We start from the raw sequence: 24,390 nt of genomic DNA, 5'->3' as shown, positions 1-24,390 counted from the left end.
CTGCAGCCATGAAATGATGAATGGATAAGAAAGCTGTGGTACATATGCACAATGGAGTATTACTCAGCCATTAAAAAGAATACATTTGAATCGGTTTTAATGAGGTGGATGAAACTGGAGCCTGTTATACAGAGTGAAGTAAGACAGAAAGAAAAACACCAATACAGTATACTAACGCATATATATGGAATTTAGAAAGATGGTAACAATAACCCTGTATACGAGACAGCAAAAGAGACACTGATGTATAGAACAGTCTTTTGGACTCTGTGGGAGAGGGAGAGGGTGGGATGATTTGGGAGAATGGCATTGAAACATGTATAATATCATATATGAAATGAGCCGCCAGTCCAGGTTCAATGCACGATACTGGATGCTTGGGGCTGGTGCACTGGGACAACCCAGAGGGAGGGTACAGGGAGGGAGGAGGGAGGAGGGTTCAGGATGGGGAACACGTGTATACCTGTGGCGGATTCATGTTGATATATGGCAAAACCAATACAATATTGTAAAGTTAAAAAATAAAATAAAAAAAGAGTTTTAGCAGTTAAAAAAAAAACAAACCTCTTGTTCTTTGAAAGAAAAGCTATGACAAACCCAGACTATGTGTTAAAAATCAGAGACATCACCTTGCCAACAAAAGTTCATATGGTCAAAGCTATGGTTTTTCCAGTAGTCATGTGCAGATGTGAGAGTTGAACCATAAAGAAAGCTGAGTGCTGAAGAACTGATGCTTTCAAACTGTGGTGCTGGAGAAGAGTCTTGAAAGTCCCTTGAACTGAAAAGAGAAAAAAAACAGTCAATCCTAAAGGAAATCAACCCTGAATTTCATTGGAAGAACTGATGCTAAAGCTGAAGCTCCAACAGTTTGGCCACCTTATGGAAGAACTGACTCATTGGAGAAGACTCTGAGGTTGGGAAAGATTGAGGGCAGGAGGAAAAGGGAGCAACAGAGGATGAGAAGGTTGGGTGGCATCATTGTCTCCATGGACATGAGTTTGAGCAAATTCTGGGATACACTGAAGAATAGGGAAGTCTGGTGCTGCCGTCCATGGGATCTCAAAGAGTCGGACACACCATGTGCCTGAACAGCAACAACAAAACCAGCAGTCCAGGCGTTTTGCATGAATGACAGCAAGGAGTGGTCTTGACCAAGAGGGCTGAGAATGAAGGGTGGGATGTTCTAATTTCTCCAGATTGTACCGATATTTTAGGGATGATGGCATTTTTCTGAGAGTAAAATGTGGCTGTGTGTAGGGTATTTTGTGGTGGGGCAGAGAAGGAAAGGCCTAGCACAAAAGATCTGCTTCAAGTCAAAACTAGAAGGGAAGGGGCACCAAAAACTTGCTTCCACTTGAAGCAGAGGAACTTCCGGCCTTGTGTTTCAGACCCTGAAGCCTGGTGCAAAATCTTTTGCCAAAAAGGCTCTGTTCATTTTCCCTTCAGTAGAGAAATACATTTATAACCAATAGAAAGCTTGAAAGAACCTAGAGTAAAACCAATGCATCCTATTTTCACAAACAAGGACACCTACCAATCACCAGCTGCTCCCCATCATCCCCGTTGTCTGCATCACACCCCATGGCTTGGAACAGGTTCTGGAAGAAGATGAGATGGAGAAATGCCATGCCCTACCCTTGGGGCAATTTGACTATGATGTCATTTGTGTTATTTTTATCTTTCCTGCTTGGATTTTTCAGTCTTTTTGCATCTACAGTTTTATAGTTCTCATCTGATTTGGAAAAATTTCAGTCATTATTCCTTCAAATACTGTTTCTGCTCCCCCCTTTCGCCTCTCCTTTAAATAGCACGCTACACTCCTTGATATTGTATGCAAGTCTCTGAGGATCTGCTTATTTCAGCTTTTTTTCCCAGTGTCCTTTATTTTGGTTAACTTTGATTGCTATGTCTTCAAACTCATTATATATTTCCCCTGCAGAATCTAATATTCTATTAAGTCAATTCACTGAAAATTTCATTTCAACTCATATTTTTTCTTCCCTAAAAGTCCCACATATTTCTTTTTATATCATTTATTTATTTCCTTTAAATACTTGAATATAGCTATAATTGCTATTTTAAAGAATTTGTCTCTTATTATATTATCTCTGGAATTTCTGAGTCCCTATTACCTAACATTTTCCATTTATGGTTCACCTTTTTTCTGTTTCTTTGCATATCAAGTGATTTTTAAAAATAGATTCTGGATATTGTGATATTACAATTTTGAAACATTTCTTCAATCGGGCTTCAGTTTGAGATGGCAGGTGATTAAGTTACTTGTAGGCTGTCGTTGTTCAGCTGTTAAGTCATGTCTGACTCTTTGTTACCCGAGGAGCACAGCAGGCTCCTCGGTCCTCCACTATCTTCCAGAGCTTGCTCAAATTCATGTCCATTGACTTGCTGATGCTATCTCTCCATCTCATCCTCGGTCACCCCATTCTTCTTTCCCAGCATCAGGTTCTTTTCCAATAAGTTCATTCAGAGGATCTGCTTACTTCAGTTTTTCATCCAATGTGAAGCTATAGTTATGGGAGGGACAAGTCCAGGTGCAGATACTCTTTATCCCAGGAAGTAAACGCTGAAACTTAAAACTTTTGCAGCTTCTTTTCATGTTCTGATAAGGCAACTCTGGACTGGCCGTATGTTACCTCTAGGTGAATCTGACACGGAAGTGTTACCCTCCTGGGATCTCAACAGAGAGTTGAATGGTCTTTCATCACCCACGCTGGTTGAGGGGAACTCAGACATCTCAGACCCCCATGTGTTTGCCTGATCTGGCCTCTTATGGCTGCAGGGTAGTTTCTCCTTGCTGGTCTCTACAAGTGCACGTCTCAGGATCCAGGCAAGAATTCACAGGGCCACTGTGTGGGTCCCTGAAGCTCTTCCTCTGCACTGCATCCTCCTCTCTGGAACTCTGCAACTCAAATTCCAGCCATCAGCACTCCCCCAGACACCCCTTTCTTCCTTGTCAAGTCAGCAAAACTCCAGACTCTACTTTAAGAACGGCTCCTACAAATGGCGTACTAAAGGACATCTGCAAAATCGGAGTGATGGTAGGACACACCTCATTGGTCTCCCTTTTCCCAGGGTTGAATCCTTTTCCTTCTTTGGTGCAATATGTGAAAAAGTTGTTTCATATATTTTTTCAAGTTTTCTAATTATTTACGACAGTTCAGACATCAGTGACTCTGTAATAACATATCCAAATTTGAGAACAGTTCAGTCACTCTGTCACATCCAACTCTTTGTGACCCCATAGACTGCAGCAAGACAGGATTCCCTGTCCATCACCAACTCCTGGAGCTTGCTCAAACTCATGTCCATCAAGTTTGTGATGTCATCCAACCATCTCATTTTCTATTGTTTCCTTCTTTTCCTGCCTTCAATCGTTCCCAGATTCAGGGTCTTTTCAAATGAGTCAGTTCTTCACATAAGGTTGTAGAAGGTAATGGCAACCCACTCCAGTACTCTTGCCTGGAAAATCCCATGGGCGGAGGAGCCTGGTAGGCTGTGGTCCATGGGGTTGCTAAGAGTCGGACATGACTGAGCAACTTCACTTTCACTTTTCACTTTCATGCATTGGAGGAGGAAATGGCAACCCACTCCAGTGTTCTTGCCTGGAGAATCCCAGGGACAGGGGAGCCTGGTGGGCTGCCATCTATGGGGTCGCACAGAGTCAGACATGACTGAAGCGACTTAGCAGTAGCAGCACATAAGGTAGCCAAAGTATTGGAGTTTCAGCTTCAGCATCAGTCCTTCCAACGAATATTCAGGGCTGATTTCCTTTAGGATTGAGTGGTTGGATATCCTTGAAGTCCAAGGGACTCTCAAGAGTCTTCTCCAACAGATAAGATCAGATCAGATCAGTCGCTCAGTCATGTCCGACTCTTTGCAACTCCATGAATCGCAGCAGGCCAGGCCTCCTTGTCCATCACCAAATCCCAGAGTTCACTCAGACTCGTGTTCATTGAGTCAGTGATGCCATCCAGCCATCTCATCCTCTGTCGTCCCCTTCTCCTCTTGCCCCCAGTCCCTCCCAGCATCAGAGTCTTTTCCAATGAGTCAACTCTTTGCATGAGGTGGCCAAAGTACTGGAGTTTCAGCTTTAGCATCATTCCTTCCAAAGAAATCCCAGGGCTGATCTTCAGAATGGACTGGTTGGATCTCCTTGCAGTCCAAGGGACTCTCAAGAGTCTTCTCCAACACCACAGTTCAAAAGCATCAATTCTTCGGCGCTCAGCCTTCTTCACAGTCCAACTCTCACATCCATACATGACCACAGGAAAAACCATAGCCTTGACTAGATGGACCTTTGTTGGCAAAGGAGTGTCTCTGCTTTTGAGTATGCTGTCTAGGTTGGTCATAACTTTCCTTCCAAGGAGTAAGCGTCTTTTAATTTCATGGCTGCAGTCACCATCTGCAGTGATTTTGGAGCCCAGAAAAATAAAGTCTGACACTGTTTCCACTGTTTCCCCATCTATTTCCCATGAAGTGATGGGACCGGATGCCATGATCTTAGTTTTCTTTTTTTTTTTTTTTACCATCTGACTAGAACCTTTATTATTCAGAAATAAACATCCTGAAGTGAGGTGGTTAGCATAGTTTTTTCTGGATTACTGTAATAAATATTTGTCGATATACCATCTCAATAATCATACACTTTTTACATTCTTAAGAGCTTCCAGAAATAACTCTTCTGTATAAAAAAACTTACAAAGGGCACAAGAGAACGGTCTATACGGAAGGAAAATTCTGGCGGGGGAAACTCTAATGAAGTGTTTTCTCCATTACATTTTTGATCGATACAGTTCAGGAAAAAAGCCTCACTTTGCCTTCCTTTTTGAATGCAAGAAATCAGATTAAAGGGAAGAACTTTCATAATCTCAAGTATAAATCACAAACAGGTTTTTCTGATAAAAGTTTTAAAGCTTGAAGAAATGAGAAAGGCAAGCATGCATTTCTTTAAGCATCTCAATAAATTTGCAAAATTTTTCAGCAATTATGCACATATTGTTTCTATACTTAAAAATGCAATAACATTCATGCTTTGAGTATTTTTTCCTGAGTGTTTTAACGATACTTTGTTTCAGGTGATTCAAAAGTAAGACTTACAACATACACGTCACATAACAGGAATTCTCCATGTGGTTAGCATTTTGAACTCTGTAACAGCATGAGACAGCAGGCAGTCAAGCATGACCCCATCTGTCCTGTAAGGAGCGCCTGGAGAACCCTCGATGTCTTTGTCACCTGCTCAGTGTGTCTGGCGGCTCTGCGGAGATGCAGCCATGCCTCGTCTGCCCATGTGCAGACTCCCTGGCTTGCCGCGGCCATCACCTCAGTGCTGAGCATTCAAAGAAACACTGCAGGTGCCCTTTTGCTTCTCTCTGGTCCCTTCACCAAATCCTTTCATCACTTATGACATTACTTGTTAATATTCAACATTCCAAAAAGGAAACTGCAGGTACACAAGTTTGTGAACTTTCACTAAACCAAATAAATGTTAAAATAGATAAAACACTCAAATTCTTGAAAAACAAACCTTGGTTTTCACAATCTTTTGAACATTGTAGAGTTACTCAGACACAAGAATTGAAAATGCATGTGCTATCTGGAAGAGAACTACTGAATTTATTCTCCAGGAGAAAAACAGACCTGAAGCATCACATTACTGGAACGTTTGAAACACGATGACAAGTTCTTATCTTCTAAACTTCAATGAAAGCTGCTTGTACAAACTATTTAATGAATATCTGCCCCTATTAAACAAGCCAGATATCTGATGTATTGAGGATATCAGAAGCTGGGTCACTTCACTTCTTCCTGTTGCCTCCAGTTGCTAGAACAGTGGCAACACGCATAAATATGTTTAATGTATCCATGTCGATTCCCAGCATCGAACTGATGGGGTCGTATTTCTGAACTCCATACATTGGTACTACTTCTGCACGCTTGATTACTTTCTGTGTATCATATAGAAGAAACATGCTGAAAAGAACTAATCCACCATAAACCGCCACTGAGTACAGAGTGGCACCAGCCACAGTGGTAGGTGGAGGAACATTGATCCTAGTGAGGACACAAAGACGACACCGAGGCCCACACCCAGGGGGGCCCCCATGTTGAGAAACTTCTCACTGGGCGCACACATGGCCACGGTGGAGAGACCTCCCACGATGCCAGCCGTGTACCACGCAGCTCTGAGGAGAAGAGGCCCCCCTAGTATCGTCAGAGGAGCCACCACAGCACCCATCACACCAGAATGTAGTAACCAAGCAAGGTGCTTTGGGCCTGGACTCTGCTCATATGATATTGACTGTACCAGCATTCCAGCTCCAATCATGGCTGCAAAGGTTGCACCAATGGTTATCCAAGAGCCTCTCATCATGAAGTTCATGAGAGCAGGAGTTCTGCTCACTGCCACGGCAGACAAAGCTGTTAAGCCAATACTTCCTGCTAAGTACATGTAAGTGGAATGAATTCTGTCCTTCACATACTGAGGCCACATTACAGCTTTTTCAATAGCTCTGATCTCATTAGACATTCCCAATCCGTAGTAGCACAAAGCTCCAAGACCAACTGCAGCCCCTCCAGCAATAAACCATCTTCCCATCTGATCAATTTTAAATATTTTTTCCACGGATGGTTCCAAAGCTGCCTCCTTGAGTTCTTGGGTTGCTTTTCCACGTCGAATCCCAATTCTTGTCTTGGTAGCATACTCCCTGCTGGGTGTCAAAAGCCATTGATTCTTCGTGATGGAATTCTTCACAACAGGGGAGGCCTTGGTGAAACCCTGGAAGGTAGAGCTCGGAGACACACAAGTCTTGCGGCCAGCATGGTGGTGCACCAGGTTTACCAAGCAGATCTGAAATGCTCAGTCCCTGGACACCTCAAGCGCGCAGTTCCCCTTCCTTAGTTTTCTGAATGTTGAGCTTTAAGCCAACTTTTTCACTCTCCACTTTCACCTTCATCAAGAGGCTTTTGAGTTCCTCTTCACTTTCTGCCATAAGGGTGGTGTCATCTGCATATCTGAGGTTATTGATATTTCTCCCAGCAATCTTGATTCCAGCTTGTGTTTCTTCCAGTCCAGCGTTTCTCATGATGTACTCTGCATAGAAGTTAAATAAACAGGGTGACAATATACAGCCTTGACGTACTCCTTTTCCTATTTGGAACCAGTCTGTTGTTCCATGTCCAGTTCTAACTGTTGCTTCCTGACCTGCATACACATTTCTCAAGAGGCAGGTCAGGTGGTCTGGTATTCCCATCTCTTTCAGAATTTCCCTAGTTTATTGTGATCCACACAGTCAAAGGCTTAGGCACAGTCAATAAAGCAGAAATAGATGTTTTTCTGGAACTCTCTTGCTTTTTCTATGATCCAGCGGACGTTGGCAATTTGATCTCTGGTTCCTCTGCCTTTTCTAAAACCAGCTTGAACATCAGGAAGTTCACGGTTCACATATTGCTGAAGCCTGGCTTGGAGAATTTTAAGCATTACTTTACTAGCATGTGAGATGAGTGCAATTGTGTGGTAGTTTGAGCATTCTTTGGCATTGCCTTTCTTTGGGATTGGAATGAAAACTGACCTTTTCCAGTCCTGTGGCCACTGCTGAGTTTTCCAAATTTGCTGGCATATTGAGTGCAGCACTTTCACAGCATCATCTTTCAGGATTTGGAATAGCTCAACTGGAATTCTATCACCTCCACTAGCTTTGTTCGTAGTGATGCTTCCTAAGGCCCACTTGACTTCACATTCTAGGATGTCTGGCTCTAGGTGAGTGATCACACCATCGTGATTATCTGGGTCATGAAGATCTTTTTTGTACAGTTCTAGAATCAGTTCTCTGGCTCTCAGCCTTTTTTATGGTCCAACTCTCACATCCATACATGACTACTGGAAAAAACATAGCTTTGACCATATGGACATTTGTCAGTAAAATAATGTCTCTGCTTTTTAATATGCTGTATAGGTTGGTCATAGCTTTTCTTCCAAGGAGCAAGCATCTTTTAATTTCATGGCTGCAGTCACCATCTGCAGAGATTTTGGAGTCCAAGAAAATAAAGTCTGTCACTATTTCCATTGCTTCCCCATCTATTTGCCATAAAGTGATGGGACTGGATGCCATGATCTTTGTTTTCTGAACATTGAGTTTTAAGCCAACTTTTTCACTCTCCTCTTTCACTTTCATCAAGAGGCTCTTTAGTTCCTCTTTGTTTTCTGCCATAAGTGTGGTGTCATCTGGATATCTTAGGTTATTGGTATTTCTCCCAGCAATTTGGATTCCAGCTTGTGCTTTATCTGGCCCAGCATTTCCCATGATGTACTCTGCATATAAGTTAAATAAGCAGGATGACAATATATAGCCTTGATGTACTCCTTTCCCAATTTGGAACCAGTTCATTGTTCCATGTCCAGTTCTATCCTTTGCTTCTTGACCTCCATACAGATTTTTCAGGAGGCAGGTAAGGTGGTCTGGTATTCCCATTTTTAAGAATTTTTCCACAGTTTGTTGTGATCCACAGAGTCAAAGGCTTTAGTGTAGTCAATGACACAAAAATAGATGATTTTCTGGAATTCTCTTGCTTTTTGTATGATCCAACAGATGTTGGCAATTTGATCTCTGGTTCCCCTGCCTTTTCTAAAAACCAGCTTGAACATCTGGAAGTCCTTGCCTCACATACGGTTGAAGATTAGCTTGGAGAATTTTGAGCATTCCTTTGTTAGCATGTGAGATTTGTGCAATTGTGCAGTAGTTTAAACATTCTTTGGCATTGCCTTTCTTGGGGAATGGAATAAAAACTGACCTTTTCGAGTCTGTAGCCACTGCCGCGTGTTCCAAATTTGCTGACATATTGAATGCAGGACTTTCACAGCATCACCTTTTCGCATTTGAAATAGCTCAGCTGGAGTTCCATCACCTTCACTAGCTTTGTTTGTAGTGATGCTTCCTAAGACCCACTAGACTTCACATTCCAGGATGTCTGGCTCTAGGTGAGTGATCACATCATCATGGTTATCTACATGATACCTACATTGATTCTTTTCTCTCCTGCTACATTGATGCATTGAGATACCTACATTGATTCTTTTCTCTCCTGTGATCTTTGCAGTTATAATGATTTTTCTACTTGTGCACTTTGCATAGAAAATAGGTGTTTGTATTTTCACTTTATTTTTAAATAATTGATGCAAAAATAGTTTGAGTAATATGTCTCAGGTCATACAGCTAACAGGGTTTAGAGCCATAATTCAAATGGATGATGGTCTAATTCAAAAATAAGCTTACTTTTAACATCTGTGATATAATAACCTAAATATAGTCATAACTTATGCAAATAGCTTAAAAGCAAAGTTTAAAAAACACACAGTTTTGCAAGGAAAACTTTACAAACTGAAAAGTATAATGGAATATAAGGATGGTAATAATCTTGAGGATAATCATGACTTGTGAAAGAAGCTTTTAGATGAATTATGCACCTGTATTTTTTTACAGTCTGAGATATATTTACATATAAAGAAACATTTTCTCATTTAGAGTGTTGTGCAATGAACTCATTTATTTCCATTATTTTTTAATTTATATTTTTTATTGAAAGATAATTGTTTTACAGAATTTTGCTGTTTTCTGTCAAAGCTCAACATTAATCAGTCATAGGTATACATATATCCCCTCCCTTTTGAACCTCCCTCCCCTCTCCTGCCCCATCCCACCCCTCTAGATTGATACAGAGCCCCTGTTTGAGTTTCCTGAGCCATACAGCAAATTTCCATTGGCTGTCTATTTTACATATGATAATGTAAGTTTCCAGGTTATTCTTTCCATGCATCTCATCTGCTCCTCCCCTCTCCCCATGTCCATAAGTCTATTCTCTATGTCTGTTTCTCCATATTTAGTATCTACTATGGTAGGCTCAGAGGATAAAGAATCTGCCTGCAATGTGGGATACTAGGGTTCGATCCCTGGGTTGGGAAGATCCCCCAGAGAAGTGGATGGCTACCGACTCCAGTATTCTTGCCTGGAGAACTCCATGGACAGAGGAGCCTGGTGGGCTACAGTCTATGGAGTTGCAAAGGTTGGACATGACTGAGCGACTAACACACACACACACAGAAAGCTCAGGAGAGACCGAGAAAATAAAACACAGGCCCTACCCTGCAAGAGGTGAAAATTAGAGCAGTGTTACCCAGTCCCTTCTTAGACTTTTCCCTATGATTCCCAAGTGGGTCCTTCCTATTTCCTGGTAATTCTATTCATTTATATGAAGTACACTGCTTCTCTCTGATGTATCTATTTTACATCTTCTCCTTCCTCTCAAATGCCCAGTGTTCCTGCTTCCACTTCACCATTAGCTCATGACATTTCATCTACTTTTGCTTAGAAAACAGGAGCTGCAGGAAAATCAAAAGCCCGTCTCCCTGGGTACCAAGATGCTCGCTTTCTTTTTTGTTAGAGTGGATAGCTGCTCAGGTGCATTTCCCACTATCGTATTTCTGCTCTGGATTTCATCGATTCTTGCTCTCCCTTACCCTTTAGTCCTTTAATTCTCCCTTCTTCCTATAGCATCTTTGCTTTGTCCCTCTCTACTGGATCTCATTTATCACACCAAATAAACATGTCCTTAAAGAAACAATTATATAAACGTGGAGACATTGTCTGTTCTCAGAATATGTCGTAACTCCCACACCTGTTCCTCTTCATAGCACAGCTCATTAGTAGGGTTGCTTCCAATCCCTGCCCCCACTTTCTCAGCCCTCTTTACACCCCACCTCTCTAGCGCTCCTGTTTCACAAACCTGCTCATGTTGAAGGCACCAGTACCCTGTATCTTTCCACACCTAGTCAGCAGTTTGCACCATTTCTTCATTATTCACTCTTTCTTGAAATGCGATCCACAGGTACCCTTCCAGAGCACCACAGTCATGGCGTTTCTTTTCTCTATTCTCAGTTTTATTTACTGGATCATCCTTTCCCTGGCCTTAAGTTGCTTGGCATTTCTCTTTTCTCTGTACATATTTACTACCTGGAATAGCTGTCAAGTTTGCATTTCCAGCTCAATCTCTACTATGTGTCAAGTTCTTCAATTTAAGGCTCTCTTCTCTGATGTCTTGTAGGCCTATTCATGTTAACTTGTCCCCAAAGGAATTCTTCATTGCGCCATCACGCCCCCAGTGTCGTAAATGTCACTAACATCTATCTCAGAGCTAAGGTTCAAGACCTAGAAGTCATACTTCATTTGCTGTCAATCATCCAGTGTTATCAGCTCTTCCTTCAAAATATTTCCTGGATCTACTTATATCCTGTCATCCTCTTTCCTGTGACTTAACTGCAAGGCACCAAGACCTTCAACTCAGTTATTTCTGTCTTTGTTTCCAGTTCCGATGTTCTGAAACTCTCTACTTCATTCAGGACACAAAGCAGCATTTCCCCAAATTAAACCAGGTCGTGTTTCATCACTGCTGAAAACGCTCTAACTACACCTATCACATGCAGAACTAAATCCAAGCTCCTCCAAGTGCTGGCCCTTGTCTAAGCTCTGATTTCATCTCTCCTGCTGTGTTGATCATGTTTGGAAATTGCCAGACCTGTCTCTGTTCTGGGGCCTTGGCATCAGCCCTTCTCATGACTGGAAAGGACTGTCTGAGATATTTTCATGGTTTGTGCTTCACTCTGTTAGTACCTGGCCCCAGTGTGATTCTTCAGCTTGATTTCTGATCCTGTAGTTAAAACCTTACATGTCCACACTGGCCACTTCCTATCACAGTGTCATTTTTCTTAAATTTTCTTAGCATTTATCACTACTCGAGGTTTCATTATATATTTATCTAGTTTTTTTTTTTTTTTTCCACTGTTTCAATTCCATGAGGAAAAAACACGATTTTCTCAACAGCTATTTAGGATCTGCTGCCTCTAGCCTTGAGGACCGGACTCCACAGCTTATCCTGAAAATCCTCTTAGCCCTGGAAGTGCTACTTTTAGCACTGCCAACGCTGCCTTTTGCAGAAGTTTGTGTGGCCCCACCAGCATCGCCAGAATGGTCTTCACCACTCCTGCTTCCTGCAGTCACTGTCTCTGAATCTGCTTCACAATTAGCTTAGAGACGGAAGAAGAGAAATTGAGGCCAGAGAGAATCCTATCAATGACGACAGAGAGACTCTTAAAACCTATAAGAAGCAATTAATTTTACACACCATAAACGGAATGAGTAATATAAGAACCAAAAAAAAAAAAAAAAAAAATTCACTGAATTAAGTCATCTGACCACTTACAATCTGGATAATAACAATTGTCATAGAGTGCGAAAATCAGACACCAGATTTCAATGTGATGAAGGGGAAATGCAAGAAATAAGTATTGACTTTTATTTATAAAGCTTCACAGAGGAGAGAGAAAGGAGAATGAGGAGAGGAGGAGGAGGAGAGTCAACAGAAAGTCTTTGTTTCACGACAGGAGAGAAATGCCTGTCTATTTACTATGGGGAATGGGGTAAGAACTGACGGAGATAAATCTTAGGTCCTGGGAGGAGCCATACCGGTAGCTAATGTTTAATAATCCCCCAGAGGAGTTACAGGGGGCTTATTTTAAACACATTAGCACATGAAGAGGGGAAATGGAATCTTCCACTGAAGCTAGAAGAAGGAGAACAGAGACAGATCTCCATAGGGTCTGGATTGACACAGGTTCCGAAGTGACAGGGAGTGCAGTTTTTTCCCGTCCTCCACTTCTGGCCTGTATTCTGTTTGCAGTAGGAGATGTTCCCTCCTGAGAGTTTTAAGAGAGACAGAAATAAGCAACTAGGAGTACATAAAAGAAGGGCAGTTGAGTTTTACGTAATCATCAGAGACTGAAGACTATGAGTCCATAGTGGGCCTGTTCTGTGGTTTTTCATCGCTAAGCAGCCTTGTTATAGGAAGGGAAAGGTGGGTTCTTTAATTAATAGATTCACAGGATGTTAATAGACATGGTAACCACATGATAAGAGGTTATCAGAAATAAATATATTGATAATATGGTTGAAGTGCTGAACCTTTGTGACTAAATTGATCAGGGAGGGTGGTTAAGCCAGAACAGAACTAAACTACTGAGCTGAAATGGAGAAAGAGATGGTGGCTCGCCACAGCGGAAGAATACTGATCCCAGTGGAAGTGGACAGAGATGCAGTGAGCAGAGGGCAGCACAGACCTGACTTGAGACACTGAAACTTCTGGAGTTCAAGATGTTGGAGAAGTGGTAATTCTGGGTTAAGAGATGGTCAAGAATATGGTCACACGATCAGGTGACTGAAGTCAAATGAAGTTTGACAGTTTCTAAGGTTGGGTGTTTTTTTTATTGTTGTCGTTGTTTAAGTATAGAATGGTGTCCAACAGAGTTCAAATGGCTGGAGGAGGTAAGAGGTGAGAAGTTGAAACATGGAGGAAAATTCCAGAGAAATATGAAGTGGGAAAAGTGGAACGGGAAAGATGAGCATTGACAAGGGATTGTATTGAACTGAACTCCAAGATGACACAGGAGGAAGAAGAGTAAGATTCGCTAACTTCTAGTTTCCAAGTGGACATTTGGTGGAAACAACTTTAAGCTTAGTATGAACTGTCTCCTGTAGTCTTCAGAACTTGAAGGTATCTCTTATTTTCCAGAAAAAAAAAAAAAAAAAAAGTGGATGGGCATCAGAGGAACTTTCAACAGCTTCAAAGGCAATAAAATAGGGGTTTTGCAAGATGTATTACATTGTCTTAGAAACAGTCTACTGTTAGTGGGTGAGACCATTTCTCAAGGAACTGGCCATGATGTGAACTGGCCACATCAGCTTTGGTCTGGGAAAGAGCAGCTTTTTGGGGTTTTCATTGTGAGAGATGGGTATGGACGCAGGATGGGCTGTTTTTCCTCTCCTTTATGGATCCCAGCATCCCATCAAGTTACAGCACTGAATTTGACACTACCTAACTGGGCATCATTGTACGTACCTTGCTTGTCATCGCTACCAGAGAACTTGACAGATTTTGCACATCAGTAACCAATTAAGATCAGATGACTTTGATTTTGAAATAAAAGTTCTAAATTTAAAAAAGAGTCCTAACGTAATAAAGATTGATATTTACATTTTACTACTTATTCATCTAATATTAAAAGTTTTATGTCAAAATAGATTCGTATAAAGTCAGAAATACTATGTATAGCCAAGCCTTACTTTCCCTAGGATTTCTTATTTATAATCTCATATTTCCCTATGAAACTTAAAGAATACACTTAACATTGTTCACAATTTTTAAGGGCAGAGTGCAGTTGAGTATGCGATAATATACTATCTTTGTGACCCACAGACTGTAGCCTGCCAGGCTCCTCTGTCCAAGGGGGTTTCCAGGCAAGAATATTAGGGTGGGTGGCCATTTCCTTCTCCAGGGTATCTTCCCAGATCAGGGATCAAACATGTCTTCTGCATTGGCACACAAGTTCTTTACCACTGAGCCACCAGGGAAGACCTTGCTACTTCTTAGATATTTCAAATAAGGTCTTGTAAAGCTATCACTCAGGTACCCCAACTACAGGCAGGATGAGGGGTAACCCTGGGTAGATATTAGCACTTGATAAGTTGTGCAAAGGTTCTGTTAGTGAACCTTCAGTAGAACTGCTCATATGAAATCTGGTCAACTGTCCTCATGCAGTTTTGATTGCATTGATTACACTGTAATTGTGCCATATGGTTAAAAAAAAGTAAGCTTTCTTTTTTTAGGGTATGAAATATTCTTTTTTAATTGTTGGAATCTCAAATATCAATAAGGAAGTAACAGAAAAATCATAAATATGAATGCAAATGTACTTCAGTTCAGTTCAGTCACTCAGTCGTGTCCGACTCTTTGCAACCCCATGAACCACAGCACGCCAGGTCTCCCTGTCCATCATCAACTCCCAGAGTCCACCTAAACCCATGTCCATTGAGTCAGTGATGCCATCCAACCATCTCATCCTCTGTCATCCCCTTCTCCTCCTGCCCTCAATTTTTCCCAGCATCAGGGTCTTTTCAAATGAGTCAGCTCTTCGCATCAGGTGGCCAAAGTATTGGAGTTTCAGCTTCAACATCAGTCCTTCCAATGAACACCCAGGGCTGATCTCCTTCAGAATGGACTGATTGGATCTCCTTGCAGTCCAATGGACTCTCAAGAGTCTTCTCCAACACCACAATTCAAAAGCATCAATTCTTCAGTGCTCAGCTTTCTTTATAGTCCAACTCTCACATCCATACATGACCACTGGAAAAACCATAGCCTTGACTAGATGGACCTTTGTTAGCAAAGTAATGTCTCTGCTTTAGAATATGCTGTCTAGGTTGGTCATAACTTTCCTTCCAAGGAGTAAGCGTCTTTTAATTTCATGGCTGCAGTCACCATCTGCAGTGATTTTGGAGCCCCCTAAAATAAAGTCTGACACTGTTTCCACTGTTTCCCCATCTACTTCCCAGGAAGTGATGGGACTGGATGCCATGATCTTCGTTTTCTGAATGTTGAGCTTTAAGCCCACTTTTTCACTCTCCTCTTTCACTTTCATCAGGAGGCTCTTTAGTTCTTCTGGCAAATGTAGAAGGGGCTGCAAACATAATGTGAGTGTGTGTGTTTTCGTTCGTCTGTGCCTGTGTGTGTACTAAAAAGAATAGACTCTTACTTCACATTTGGAATGCACCCCCAAAGGAGTGTTCACTCCTCACATTAAAACTAACTTGTTCCAATGGGCCTTTTACAGGAACTCCCGGGAATGCTGTGTACAAGTGCGATGACCACTCACCCCAAATTGTGCAAAACCAGGATAAGTGGTGGAAGAGCCTGGACCAGAGCTGAGAAGACACCTCCACTCCTGCTTCTGTCATAGCCTTGTGATAGCTTGCGCTGTGACCTGGCTTTTATAGACTATTGTTTACTCATCTGAAAAGCAAAGTGTTAGAATTTGATAATCCCTACGTCCTTTTCTGTACTGATACTACTCAAACTACTTTTTAATTCAAGAGGAAAAAAGCAAAGATATTTATCTCACAATCTCCAGATTTTACCAAACATATCATTATATTTTCCTCTTCCTTGAGAGAAGAAAGCAGAATATATATACACACACACACACACACACACACACATCTATATAGTTCAAGCGGGCTTCCCTGGTGGCTCAGATGGTAATGAATCCGCCTGCAATGCGGGAGACTGGGTTTGATCTCTGGGTTGGGAAGATGCCCCGGAGGAGGGCATGGCCACCCACTCCAGTGTTCTTGCCTGGAGAATCCCATGGGCAGAGGAGCCTGGTGGGCTACAGCCCGTGGGGTTGCAAAGAGTCAGACACGACTGAATGACTAAGCACAGGCACACATAGTTCAAGCACAGCTTCAATCACTTAAAACGCCTGTAAACACACTGAAGTTATTGGAAGTGGCCAGTGATTATTAGCATATGGTCAATTTTTTTCAACTTGTATTTTCCCTTCATGGACTTAAACATGCCTCTTTGCATGAGTGGTGGAAAAATAGACACATCCCCAGATATTTGCATGTTAATTGACTTTCATTTTAGGTGTGAATTAAAGGAAAAACACAAAAGAAATATAAAACTCTATACATAAATTTTTATATCAAAACATGCTACCAAATCTGAAATATCATCAGTGCAAGGGAAAAAAGTTAATTTGGGTGAGGTCATTATTAATCTTCAATATATAATTTATGTATTTCCTAGCATTTGGCTGGATTCTATAATTTTTTACTACATTTTACCACTGTGACATGTGCAACCCCATCTATTCCCACTTTCTTCTGGTTGTAACATTAAATTATATTTGGTCTTTCCCAATCTTACCTCTACATCCCTGGAGAGGTGGGGTCATTCTACCTAGCCCTTAGATTCTGAGAATTCCAAAGCACAATTATTATGTTCAGAATTAAGAGCTGCTCCTTTCAGTTAGAGAAGAAGATGGGTAATGATTTTTGAGTAGTTTTCTTCCTTTTGGAGTTATGACAGTTGAGAATGGAGAGCTACAGAGCCTAGAAACTCTCCTATTTATGTATGAATAATATAAAATAATTTAAAGCTTTTTCTCCTATTTATCTTATAAAACAGAAAAATAATGAAACAATCATTATAGTATCTGCTCAGTGACAGAAACTGATAGCAAAGTTGTGACTTTTTTTTAATATAATATTCAACCATTTTCAGATTCTTCAACACTCTGAGATAACTGTTTGTACTCCAGTTCGAGAGATGAGATTTAAGGAGATCAAAACATGCCCAAATTCTCAGTTACTTAGCATCAAGGTTTGGATTTGAACTCAGTTGGAATGGAACTGAATGGATCCGTGCTTTTAGGCACTTGTGTGTACTCTTCACATCAGAACAAAGAGATCCAGGATAAATAAGAACATACAAGAACTGTTGAAATACAGCAATAGATCTTAGGATGGCTGCATTGTAATGTTTCTCCAACTACAATACACCAAAACTTGTAGCTCTTGAAAGTGGACCCTCATTTAATGAACAAATACTTGCGTGTCTGCAGTTTAGCTTGGTTGCTGTTCCGTTGCTCAGTTGTGTCCATCTGTTTGTGACCCCATGGACTTTCCCAGCATCAGGGTCTTTTCCAAAGAGTCAGCTCTTCACATCAGGTGGCCAAAGTATTGGAGCTTCAACTTTAGCATTAGTCTTTGCAGTGAATATTCAGGGTTGATTTCCTTTAGGATTGACTGGTTTATCTCCTTGCTGTCCAAAGGACTCTCTTATTAACTTAATTAGGCAAACCTATATTGGAAACCTGCTGTGTTCAAGGCAGATCACCAGCAATTAGACAATAGCATTAGTAAGACAGTTTCCACCCTTGAGTAAATATGGTTGCATTCATTATGATCTGACAGTCAAGAGTGGTATAAAAGAGAACCAAACAAAACACTTTATAAGCAAAGAGAAGGAAGTGCTATCTTCTTACTAAAGGGAAGGAAGGTTTTATAAGGGAAGCAACAACAGAGCTGAATCTTGGAGGTTATAGTCAAAGGCCCTCTGTCTTGGTTAATTTCCAGAGTGATCTTTTTAAGCCTGAATAAACAGTGAACTGTATGAGACACTATATCGCAGTGGTTGGCTGAATCCACATCCTACCTAAGCCTCTGATGATTATACAGTCCTTGACCAGTTGATAACCTTTCTCCATTTGTTTCGTGCTTGTTCCTCATAGTGTTTGTAAAGCAGGGAGCAGGGAAGGAGAGGGATGGACTGGAAGTTTGAGATTATCAGATGCAAACTATTATGTTTAGAAAGGATAAACAACAAGGTCTGGCTGTATAGCTCAGGGAACTGTATTCAGTATCCTGTGATAAACCATACTGAAAAAGAATACGAAAAAGGAATGCGCATAACTGAGTCACTTTGCTGTATAACAGAGATTGGCACAGCATTGTAAATCTGCTATGCTTCAATAAAATGAAAGGAAGAAAGAAAGAAGGAAGAAAAGAGAGAAGGAAAAAAGAAGGAAAATTCCAGAGGAAACAAGCAAAAATATCGGACAGGCTGAAAGGCTCATGCAGGGTCTTATCTGAACGTTCAACAGGGAAAGGACACTGTGCTCTCCCTATTTCTGAAGATGTTTCAGTTTTTTTTTCGTCAAAAATCTTTAGCTATAAATGAGAAATTTTCATTGCTGTGCCTCGAAGATGCTAGTTTGAACTGAGAAAGAAGCAGAGAAAAAAAAAAAAGAAAGAAAGAAGCAGAGATGGGTCAAAGAGAAGCGCCCTGAAATTGCGACGTGACGAGCAGAGTGGAAATCTTGCTCCCACTCCTTTCCTTTGTTTCCAGGAGCATGGTGACTCACACCAGGGCCGGGTTAAAACTGTCAGGCAAGAACCCTATCATTGCCCTTTCCAAACGTAATTGTTCTCTCTCCTAAATCCACGAGAGACAGTCAGAAACACAGCCACGAATCAGGGAGCCAAAATAGCCGCTAATTGCTACTCCTAAAACAATGCAGTCTCTAAAAGAAAAATCCTGGGAGCTAATTAAAAGTTGTGGAAATATCTTCATGGTGCTGGTGCCTCTGTGCTTCAGTGATGATGACAGCGTTTTCGAAAGAGCTCAGGCACCAGCAGTGATCGCTGGGTGGGCTATGGAAAGCCGTCCTATACTTTAGGAAAAAGGTGCAGAGTTGCATGTTGTTCACATCAGACTTAAAGAGGTTTTGATCCACTGTGTTGGTGCTAATTTTTCCCCACTTTTTATCATTTATTTTGATATTTAAAACCATATAAAATAATATAAAGTTAAAACCAGAATGCCTATATACATAGGAGAAAGTTTTACAGAGTTTTGAGTACAATAAAATGTATTTCATAAAACTATCTTGAATTCAGATAGACTTGGATAAATTTAATGCAGTTGAATTGGTCAGTGATTGCTTAACATGACTTTGCTAACATTCAACAATACAGTCAGGTCTAATACGATTTAAATTTAGTTCCATGGTATTTCCTTCCCTAAGCTGTTGTATGAATTAGTGCTGTTTGGTGAAAGGGCTCTGAATAAAGGGCGGGAGCGTTGAGTCTGTAACCTTGAGGAAGGACACAGACCATCAGGGCTCCGGTTTCTAATCCATGAAAGGACTCTGGACCCACACCTTTCAGGCTGCGTTCAGTCTTCTGTGTCTGCGTGCTAAGTGGCTTCAGTCGTGTTCAACTCTTTGCAACCTCACGGCCTGTATATCCTGGGAGGCTCCTCTGTCCATGAGATTTCTCAGGCAAGAATACTGGAGTGGGTTGCCATTTCCTTCCCCAGGGAATCTTCCAGACCCAGGGATGGAACCCACGTCTCCTGTGTCTCCTACATTGGCAGGCAGGTTCTTTACCACCAGTGCCAGCTGGGAAACCCAGCTTCCTGGATGGCTCAAGCAGTAAAGAGTCTGCCATACAGCAGATGCCGGTTCGATCCCTGGGTCAGAAAGATCCCCCGGAGAAGGAAAAGCAACCCATTCCAGTATTCTTGCCTGGGAAACCCCATGGAAAGAGGAGCCTGGAGGGTTGTAGTCCACAGGGTCACAAAGAGTCAGACACAAGTGAATATGCCCACACTGAGTCAATTAGATAGTTATGTGGAGGGGAAATGACCTCTTCCTCATGGCTTACTACAAAAAAAAAAAAAATCAAGCTGCTTTCAGTCTAGTCATCTGATTAGTATGATGCAACTAGTCAGAGGAGACAAGTAACCTTTTCTCATTTGGGAAATAATAAAGACTTATTCATATTTCGAACCAATACACCATTTAGCAAAAGACCATTTGTGACTTTTTAAAACTTTTTTTCAGTATTTCACTTCTTGAATCTAGTCTTTGCAGAACTTTGGGTTCTGCTACTTTGTCTTCAACAGATACAACTATAACATCTTGAGTTTACTAGTACACAGAAGAATGGGAGACACTCCCGGCCTAGGATGTAGTACATACATGTTTGTGTTGTTTTACCTCTTTGAGATACTTGCTCATTTTCCTCTTTTCCTTAATTTCAGAAGATCCATCCAATGACCACTCTCAGTGATCAGATCCTTAGACCAATAGTTACCTTCCTCACGAAGACTGTCTTGTAAAAGAATTTCACTGGTTGAATTTACGGGAGATTTTATTCAATGCTACTGCGATGGGGGAATGAGACAAAACTCAACTCTGCTGAAATAAAAAACAGGATGGTTGTTAGCTGGGATGAACTAGTGGAAAAGTAAGCACTGCAGGATATTAGGGGAGGTTGGTTGCCAGCAGGAGGCCTTCATCTTGAAGTGGCAACAAAGTAACTTACAAATGCAAGTTTTCTAAATTAAATTCTTGAAGAAAAGGGAGGCAAGGGGCCCTATAAAAGTCAGAAGAAAACTGTTTAAAGTTTAGTCAAGCTGAGGGGAACTTCACTATGTCTTAGTCAAGCCAAAAAGTGCTCTGAGAATGCTGAGAAAGGGAAGAGTTTTCTGGCTTAGATGAAAATCAGGTATTTGGAGAAAGACTTAAATAATGAGCTGTCCCCCATCACTTACCTCCGTTTTGTAGTAACTGATAATCAAAGTTTTAATGGGCACTGTCTTATGAACAAGAGGAAAAAAAATTATAAATTTGGAAGAATTTGACTCATGACTGTGTGAGGTGGTGGCCTGATGACAACTAAATGTGCTTCTCAGTTTTCTTTCTCTGCATAGTCTATGCAACGATTTTAATGACCGTGAACGCCACATAAATGGTGTGGTTGAGTAATGGAGAAGGAGGCAGGTGATGGCAAGTAAAGGAAAAGCAGGAACAGAGAGGAGAGAGACTCCTGGCTGGCTGAGACCTCCACCTTGTGGTCCAGGCTTACCGGGTGTTGCAACTCTGCAGGTGCTAAGCAGATACGTTCCATCAGCAGCATCTGGGAGCCTGGGGAGATACTGGGAATACTGGGAGATGCTGTTGAAGACAAGCTGGTCTGGTTGGTTGGAAGAAAGAGGAGAATAGGGCAAGCTATGGAAGAAGGATCCCTGCAGAAGTTATTTTATTTTGTGTTTTCAGTTTTTTCTACAGCTTGAGTGAAGGATCAATGGATAAAGTATTTAAAAAGCTTGACTAAGAATGCCACACTACTCAATTCCTAAAAGGCAGTTGCCTTTGCAAAGACCACAAACCCACACATACACATTTGCACACACATACACCTAAGACTAATATTAAAACAAAATAATACTTATATTTTCTGTTCCTTTCTCTCTTTTTAAAAGACTTAACCTATGCAACACTAACTTTGCAACATTTTTATGTCATATTAGTGCTTCTTCACAAATCTAGGGAAGTGACTCCAAGCAGAAGGAAAAAGAACAAGCATGTCTTAGATATCTTTGGCCTTATGGCCAAAACTGGCCTACCCTGATTTCAGTGTTTATTTAAAGTCACATCTTTCAACCAAGCAACTTTTGTTGTTGTTCAGTCACTAAGTCATGTCCAACCCTTTGCCACCCTATAAACTGCAGCACACCAGGCTTCCCTGTCCTTCACTATCTCCTGGACACTATCTCCTGGAGTTTGCTCAGACCATATGCATTGAGTCAGTGATGCCATTCAACTGTCTCATCCTCTGTCACCCCCTTCTCCTCTTTCCCTCAATCTTTCCCAGCATCAGGCTCTTTTCCAATGAGTTGACTCTTCACATCAGGTGAGAATGTGTACTTTACTATGTTATATACTGCTAAGTCGCTTCAGTCGTGTCCGACTCTGTGCGACCCCATAGACAGCAGCCTACCAGGCTCCCCCGTCCCTGGGATTCTCCAGGCAAGAACACTGGAGTGGGTTGCCATTTCCTTCTCCTATGCATGAAAGTGAAAAGTGAAAGGGAAGTCGCTCAGTCGTGTCCGACCCTCAGCGACCCCATGGACTGCAGCCCACCAGGCTCCTCCATGGGATTTTCCAGGCAAGAGTACTGGAGTGGGATGCCATTGCCTTCTCTGACTATGTTATATAGATGTTGCAATTTTTAATATGAAGGATAGTGTGGATTTCCCCAACTTTTAGAGTAAAATACATAATGCAAGAAGACACACAGCACGTCCCCTGTCTTCAAGGGCTCTCTTCTTCTTATCATTTACCTTGGAGGATGGGGAAGTCCATGCACCTCATTCGGGACTTTTCAGCTCGCAACAGTATCTTTGGTTTTAAATTTAAGAAATCAATGTTTGGATAAGAGAATCTTACTTAATATTACATATATTTTAAGGTACATGTTTTCTGAAAAATATAGTACATTTATCAAGTAAGTCAAAACCTTTAATGCATGTTTTCAAGCACATTCAGATGGAGAAGATAATAAACCTGTCCTGAGCAAGTTTCCATGCCTCCCAGGTTAATGTTCCCAACAATGCTAATGATTGAAGAAAACTTCTTCACATTCAGGCCTCCTTGGGCTCTTATGCAAATCAAAGATTTTTGTCTCAACCATTTGCCATGCATACGTTAGTTCATTTATTTATTAAACCTTTCTTGAACATTAATTAGGTGCTAGTTATAATGCCAAGTACCTAAAATATGATAAATAAGGCCCCAACTTTCAAGAAGTTTACAGCAGGATCGTTAAAATATGTTTAATTTCCATAATGAACAGAGGAAATAACTCTGTTCATTATGACAATATTCAAATAAAGGACCACATGCCTGCAAATTCAACATGCCAACTGTTATTAATACTTGCCTACTACTTGAAATTATTCTTGGTTTTCTTGATCTAGCATATTTAAAGGCCCAGCAATGAAAAGATGATAATATACACTAACACATTAGCATTATACAATAGTTAGAAAGCAGTGAACAATATTAAAAATTCAAACCATTTATTCTCAAGAAGAAATAAGAGTTAATCGCTAACACAGTTCTCCAGAATCACATTAATTCTGTCCGCTAGAGAATATATTTATTTGAATATATTTTTAAAAGGCCACACATCTTCCAAGAATTCAATGAAAGTTATAAGAAAACCTGCTTTGCTTGATTTCTCCTTTGTGATATACTTAACACAGTTACCTCACTGGAGAAAAGGGATTTAGTTGATAAAAATAATAACTACAAATGGTAAGCTTTCTTGGGGGTGGGTGGGGGGGAGGGCTTCTAGCTGATCAGTAAACAAAAACCCTCAACAGCCAGTAGCTCCTTTAGCTGAAAATGCAGGATTCAAATTGCCTTGTGGTGTTAGTTAATCTTCTTAGGAATGCCTCATTCCGGTAAATATCCCCCCAAATGTCTCAACCTTACTATTTTGTCCTGTGGAAAAAGAGGAAATATGGAAATGTAGATTCTCTACCCCATTTCACATTAAATAAATCCCGAGGTATGTCAGGATGAAAGAACTCTGAGTGCATTTCAAGTTCAATGGCAGCTGTACCGCTCTCCGGCAAGCTGACCCGGCCATACAACTGCAGAACAAAATTTACCAGCATCTAGAACTCCGCCAGAGATAAGTAGGTGCTACCTTCCAAGTGGAGGCTTCAAGAAAATCCTATCATCTGATTATGCAACTAAGCAAAGCTAAACTACAGAATAAGCATCATATCAAAGACATGAAACAGAATTGTGTCAGAGCTTAGCAATGAAAAGTACTGAGTAAGAAAAACCGTCTTATTTTTTTAAGAATACAAATTTCATCGAAGAACGTCCCATATTTCTTTAATCTGAAGAGGGAGGTTGTGTTATTTATATCATTTTGAGGAACCACTAAAATAACCTCTGACAATGGGATGGCATGTGTCTTTAAAAGCCAGCTGAGATAGTCTCTAAAAATAGTTTACCAAGCAACAGAGTCGAATTGTTGGGGAATCTGCTCTTTAATGCATTAGAGTCTATTCCTATGGCTCTTAAACTAGCCAAAGTAATAAATACAAAATGGTAATTTT

At 41.0% G+C, this 24,390-nt stretch overlaps 2 pseudogenes across 1 annotated transcript; both read right to left on the bottom strand.

Moving 5' to 3' along the window:
• Positions 1-1,628, bottom strand: part of LOC113898770 — a 62,216-nt pseudogene extending 60,588 nt beyond the window's left edge.
• Positions 1,629-5,611: 3,983 nt separating this feature from the next.
• Positions 5,612-6,904, bottom strand: LOC113898662 (annotated as a pseudogene). The gene has a single exon (XR_003512705.1). The product of XR_003512705.1 is annotated as a growth hormone-inducible transmembrane protein pseudogene (transcript).
• Between the last annotated feature and the right edge of the window lie 17,486 nt (positions 6,905-24,390).

Source organism: Bos indicus x Bos taurus, chromosome 9, assembly GCF_003369695.1.
Source record: "Bos indicus x Bos taurus breed Angus x Brahman F1 hybrid chromosome 9, Bos_hybrid_MaternalHap_v2.0, whole genome shotgun sequence".
NCBI classification, from domain to species: domain Eukaryota; kingdom Metazoa; phylum Chordata; class Mammalia; order Artiodactyla; family Bovidae; genus Bos; species Bos indicus x Bos taurus.
Note: the sequence above shows the minus strand (reverse complement) of the source record. Positions and strands in the feature narration are given on the sequence as shown.